Source organism: Montipora foliosa, chromosome 10 (genome assembly GCF_036669935.1).
Source record: "Montipora foliosa isolate CH-2021 chromosome 10, ASM3666993v2, whole genome shotgun sequence".
Taxonomy (NCBI): Eukaryota; Metazoa; Cnidaria; class Anthozoa; order Scleractinia; family Acroporidae; genus Montipora; species Montipora foliosa.
In genome coordinates, this window is record NC_090878.1 from 31,574,153 (window position 1) to 31,580,449 (window position 6,297).

General features: G+C 40.6%; 1 pseudogene; it reads right to left on the reverse strand.

Annotated features, from left to right (window-relative positions):
- Nucleotides 1-5,930: 5,930 nt before the first annotated feature.
- The window catches only part of LOC137974380 (involucrin-like), a 1,150-nt pseudogene continuing 783 nt past the window's right edge, over nucleotides 5,931-6,297 (reverse strand).

Genomic DNA, 6,297 nt, shown 5'->3' on the forward strand with positions numbered 1-6,297 from the left:
TCAATGCCGTACCGGGAGGCAAGGTCTGTAGCAGAAAGCAGTGAAGGGCCAACTGCGTCCAAAAGCGATCGCACGGGCCGAAATCCCGGGATGACTCGTTTAGTACGACGCTCCAGCGCCGGTGTCTGGAGGTACTGCGTTTTGGACTGGTGCCGAGCCGGTGTCATGGCTGGCACGCTCAATTTTGGGAGGCTTAGATTTCTTTATTTTTTGCTTATTATTAACTCAGTTGTTCCGCATAAGGAGAATTATTCTTCGTTTAAGAGAACCACGAGCCGTACCGACATCTCAAATGACTTTGAACAAAGTCGCAGGGTTGATTTACTGGACTTTTTACGAGGCTGGGAAGGAATTCAAGTCAAGCTAACAAGAAGATTCTGGCGAACGAACAGAGCTGTTTGCAAGACGTCTAAGCGGGGCTCCACATGCCTTGCTATTCCTGGGCACTACTCTCCTTTTGACATTACTATTTTCCACGATATCCCTAAGAATCCCGGTCCTACATTTCCTGAAGATTGGAACTTTTCTGCCATTCGTAACAACGAGCCGGGCTCCAATTTGCATATTAGTAGTGAAGGACGCGCTCCAATGATCACATACTCCCCTTAGCAGTTGTTACATTTACGATCTTCAAGCAATGCTCCTGTGTGTACCATGATTCAGGATTTGAGGGACTGTAACATCTTAAGAAAGGAAAGACCTAGAGCTGGGAGGCTGGTTCGTTTTAGGAAATTCAATAGGCATAAACGGCGAAATCTTCTAACTCTAACATCATCAACAGAGAATCCCACTGCTCTTGTGAACAATACTGTTTGTAAGCGTCCTGAAACTGCCAGCTCTTTAAAGAGGTGTCAAGGCGGTGTTAACTGGAAAAAATTAGCGTGTGTAAATAAAGGATCATCTTCTACGGGATTATTTCCGGATCCTAAGAGCCTATTCCTTAACACCTGTAGTCTCGATAAGATCAAGAATAGAGTACGGGCATCTGTAGCTCTGGCGGCAGATTTTCGATCGTGGGATATCGATGTTGGCGTTAATTCAGAGACGCATCTTTGCAGACAGAAACCTGACAGTATATATCGAAGAGATAGAGATTGGGCCGGAACTGATAAGCGAAAGAAAGGTGGAGTTGCAATGTATGTGCAGGAAAACTTAAAGGAGAACTGAAGGCTAGAAGATCAAATTTTTTTGTGTCTTATTATTATCGAAATATAACGTCCTTTACCTAAACAAACAGGAAAAATCCTTTTTCATCTTGAAAGGCCTTGAATTTGCCCAAAATCTTTGGTTGTTTTTTCAATTTGAACGCCCGCCATTTTGTTTGCTTTTCCTTCCGGTTACTTCCAAAAAAGGAATGTCAGCCGCCATGTTGTGACGTCATTGCGCACAAGCAAGCAGCTGGTTTTCACTGAAATCTTCTGTTATCGTTAAGTCTCAACATAATACTCCGCTTTCTTCGTCGTTAATACACGTAAGTTTATGGCAGAACTTGAACCATACTCTTTCGATCCAATGCGAGAAAGTTCAGGATCGCAGGAAGAGGAAGCAACCGAAAGGGAAGGCTCAAGATGGGGAAATACGACTTGGTGCAGCTGTGATTTTTGCTTAACCGGGAGGCCGGGACAGCAAGAAAAGGAATGCATCTGCTGCCGCGATATAGAGGAGCTATGAACAAATCTCAGGTGAATTGATTGTATTCAAAAGGCAATAAAAACAACTTGATTACTGAGAGATTCTGTTGGCTGCTTTGTTTTGTCTGTCATTTCGATTCAATTTGAGAAACTATTCGTTGTGTAACGCAGCATTCTAGCTTTTCGACCGTGTTTACAAAGAAAAGTGCTATAAACTGCCATCGCGGGTCTGAGTGCTGCGATTAATGAACAACATGTATGTAAACACATAAGCTCTGTTCGTAGTTTTGCGAATTTTCAAACTTCAATTAAACATCTTTGTGATCCTTGTCGAGTTTATAAAACCCAGCTTGAAGTGCGAATGCCAATCACGAAATAACGTGTCCCAGTTGCTTGCAAAAACAACCTTTCGGTTCACTTCTCCGGCGCATGGTTTGCCACTGAAATCTCCCGACTAAAGAAAACATAACTTACTCACTGGGCATAAATGGAGTCGCAAAGTTATTCATCATTTCATCAATTACATGCAATTGTCGCATCGACCGCTGTGGCCAAGACACCTTCAAAACAGGAGGGTTCGAAATGATCCGAACAGATGTGACAGGGCTGGATATTTGGCTAGTTTTTTCTTCTAAATTCGGATGATCCATTCTTCGAGAAGGACTTCATTTTAAAGAGGGAAACGATGAGAGTTCTACTAGAACAGCCCACAATAGCGCACTGAAACATTTTTCAAGTTTCCCGCGTTCAAGCAAGTGAGCGCAATGACGTCACGCATAGCGCCCAAGCCTGCTATAGTACAGCCAAAATGGCGGACTTCCATCGAGTGACCAATACGGATCTCCCTGGCCTCATAAAAACGTCAAAATGTAAGGAACCCCTCAAATACTCGAATATTTCCTTTAACTAAGTCAGGCACGACAAATTTGGCGAAGGAAAAAATATTTCATTTCTATCTTCAGTTCTCCTTTAAAGGTTTTGAATGTTAATCGCGAACGCTCCTTCGAGATGCTGAGTGTGGAATTACTACTTCCGTCAGGACATCATATGCTGATCACTGGATTGTACCATCCTCCAAGTTTTCAGTATGATGAAGGCGATCTTATTGATACCATCATCGATCGTTGTGATACATTCTTTGACATGCATCCAAATGGAGTAGTACTCTGTGGAGGTGATCTGAACCGATTAGATCTGGACTGTCTTTCCACTTCATCTGGCCTTGTGCCCATGGTGAATTTCGCCACTAGAGGGACTTCCATCTTGGATAACTGCCTCACAAACCACCCTGAGCTGTTCAACGACCCCTTACGCTTTCAAGCGCTGATAAAGACTGACCACTGGGGCGTGATACTTCCTCCGGGGAACAAAATTAAACCAATCCGATCTAAATGCTGTTTTAGGGATTTTAGAGAGCATCACAAGATAAAATTTACTTCAGAGTTAGAAGATTTTGTTTGGACACCTGTAATCAATGCTCCGGATGTTGAAATACCAACTAGCATATTAAATAAGGAACTGCACAATCTTATGGATAAGTGTTTCCCTGTGAGGAGAGTTGTGATGTCTTCCCGTGACCCTCCGTGGATTACTCCACTAGTTAAATATTTGTTAAGGAAGAAGAAAAGAGCTGCTGATAAGGGCCACGTTCGCAAAGTGGAGGACTTGTCATCGAAGGTCTACAAGTTGATTGGTGAAAATCGAAAAAACTGGGGTAGGAATGGAGCACAGGGGAGTTTGCACTAGTGGAGTAGAGTGGATAAAATCACCTTAAGGAAAGAGAAACCTCAGCCATATTTAGAAAAGGAGTTTCTTGCTGGTCTCAATGATTATTTTGGGGATTTGTGCAATGATGAGAACTACGTTAAACCAGTGCCTCTCAGGGTAAACCCCGAGACACACCCTCGCCCAGAGTTCCAGGAATTTGATGTGATGGTGGCATTATCCAAGATTAAAAAAAACCGCTACTGGCCCTGATGGGTTGCCGTTTGGGTTTGGAGGGACAATTGTACAAGTCTCGCTCCTGTGATGACTGCTTTGTGGAACAAGTCTCTGTCCTCTTACACATGGCCGATAGCTTGGAAAGAAGCTAACATGAATCCCCTCCCAAAGGTAGACACTCCTGTTCAATATTCGGATTTTCGGGGAATTAACGTGACTCCAGTTATAGCACGCTGTTTTGAAAGAACTGTATACCATCATTACAGTAAGAAAGTCTTTGAAGAAAATCTGACTGTCACACAATATGCGTATAGGGAGGGCTACAGCTGTACAGACGCCTTGATTCAAATACAGTATAACTACTTAAGGGCACTTTATGATAAGGATTGTAACTATGTTAGGCTTTTGCGATGGATTTTTCGAAAGCCTTTGATAATGTAAAACACTCGTTAGTTGAGGAAAAACTAAAGGCTTTTCATCTCAATCCTTATCTGGTTAACTGGTACTTAAGTTTTCTAATGGATAGGAAACAAAGACTGATATTCAAGGGTGTTATCTACAAATGGCATAATGTGAACAAAGGAACAACCCAGGGTAGTGTCAGTGGGCCCCATCTTTTTAATTTGTTTATCAACGATTTGGCCATTAGGGATAATGACCTTACCAGCATAGTTAAATATGCTGACGACACCACCTTGCTAGTCAAAGTATGTAAAAATGAAATAGATCTTTCTCAAGAGGTTGTAAGTTAGTTTTTCAGTTGGACCCAAGATAATGCCATGGCATGTAATCCTAAAAAATGCAATGAACTGATACTTTGTAAGAAGGTTGCTCATGATATAGACTCTGTGAACAATATAACGCAAGTTTCTTGTTTAAAAGTGTTCGGGGTTACTTTACAAAGTAATCATAGATTTAACGAGCATATTAAGGTTAAGCTGCAGGAGGCGAACAAGTGTCTTTATGTGATAAGATGTTTACGTAAAGAGGGATACCAACAACCAGACGTAGATTACGTTTTTAGATCAATTGTTCTACCCAAACTAACGCACGGTCTACCCGTATATGCCTCCTCGATACCTGAATTAACGACGGCTCAGAATTTTCTACAGCGCTGCTTTAAACGCAAATATGTATCGTACCGAATTGACATATATGGCGTATTAGAAGAGGTCTATCGCTCTCTATTCAAGAAGATCTCCGGTATGCCCGGTCACCCTCTGTACCCTTCCGTCCCCAAAATGAAAGAAAGCTCAGCACGCCTCCGAGTTCCTAGTAGTCAACTCCCTAGGGTTAATACCCAGCGTTTTAAAAATAGTTTTTTTAACAGGCTTTTTTTTAAATATAGAGTAGCTATTAAATGTAATGTCGATAGCCTTGTAATTCTAATTAATTCTTTCGGCTATTTTTAATGTAACTGTTCTTGTTTTAGCATGTATTTTTGCTTAAAAAACAATAAAGACCTATTTATTTATTTTTATTATTTAAGAACAGGGAAATTTGACCCGGATGGGTAGTAAAAGTTGTAATTAAGTTATCCCATTTACTGCCTCCCTCCCTTGAATAATAAATGATCTACTGGAAAACACTTTTGCAAAGTATGAGGTCTATGAGGAATAATACAACAGTAACAACAACAAACTTTATTAGAAAATTCTGCACTTGCAGAGATCAGACAAAAAGGGAAAAAACGCCCCAGTTGATATTTCAGAAAAAGTCAATTTGTAACATCATCTCCATAAACAAGGAAGAAAGTAATAAATTTGGTAGTTGAGTCACCCCACGTCATAAAAAATAAAATCACTTCAGAAGAACAATTTTCAATCTAGAAGATCAACTCTAAAACAACAACAACAACAACAGGGGTTAAATGCTATATAATGGTTTTAATTCTTAAGCCCAAGTCTAATTGACTTGGGAAGAAGAAAGACATGGGAAAAAGTTATTGTCAAATCACCGCCAAAAACTGGGAGTAATGTAATAAATTAGGTGGATCAGAGTACAGTAATTTACCACTCAACCCAGGGTAACTGAAACGACTTAGAATATCGAAAAAAGCTTTGCAAAGTTGGTAAAGGCTATAGCCAAAAAAAAGGTTCCTGCCTAAAATCCCTAAGATGACTTAAAAGAAAATTTGAGATGTAAGCAACATAAAATAACTCCTAGTATTTTAAACGTCCCATCCCTCGTATGTTGGGTTTGGGTTATTTTCTAAGCACAACTGCAATGGCATAGGAATATGCTTGAATGAACATAAAATTATATTCCAGATCTCAATCAAAATGCAATTCAAAACTTTGTCAGAAAATCAACTGAAAAGTCACTTAGGGATTTATCTTACACCTTGTTGATAAGTAATTATTTATTTACGATACGCTCCATAATGTCCAATAACGCCTTTGTTTACTGCTGCTGTTGTTGCATCATGAGCAGTGTTTGTTGACTCTGTTGTTGCTGTTGCTGCAACACTACCTTTAGAAGCTGACTCTGCTGCTCTTGGAACTGCTTCTGTGCATTTGCAGAAACTTCCATTTGTTTTTTCTCAAACTCCTGTTGATCTGTCCTCAGCTTCAACTCCTCCTGTTTAAGCTCGTAGTTAATGTCAGCTCTTTGTGACAGATAAGAAATTGCACTGCTGCCACTGCGTCGTGGTCGCTTACTTTGATTGTCCTCCATCCCATCTGATTGCCTTTTTTGAGTGTCGTTCAATTTTTCCATTGCTTTT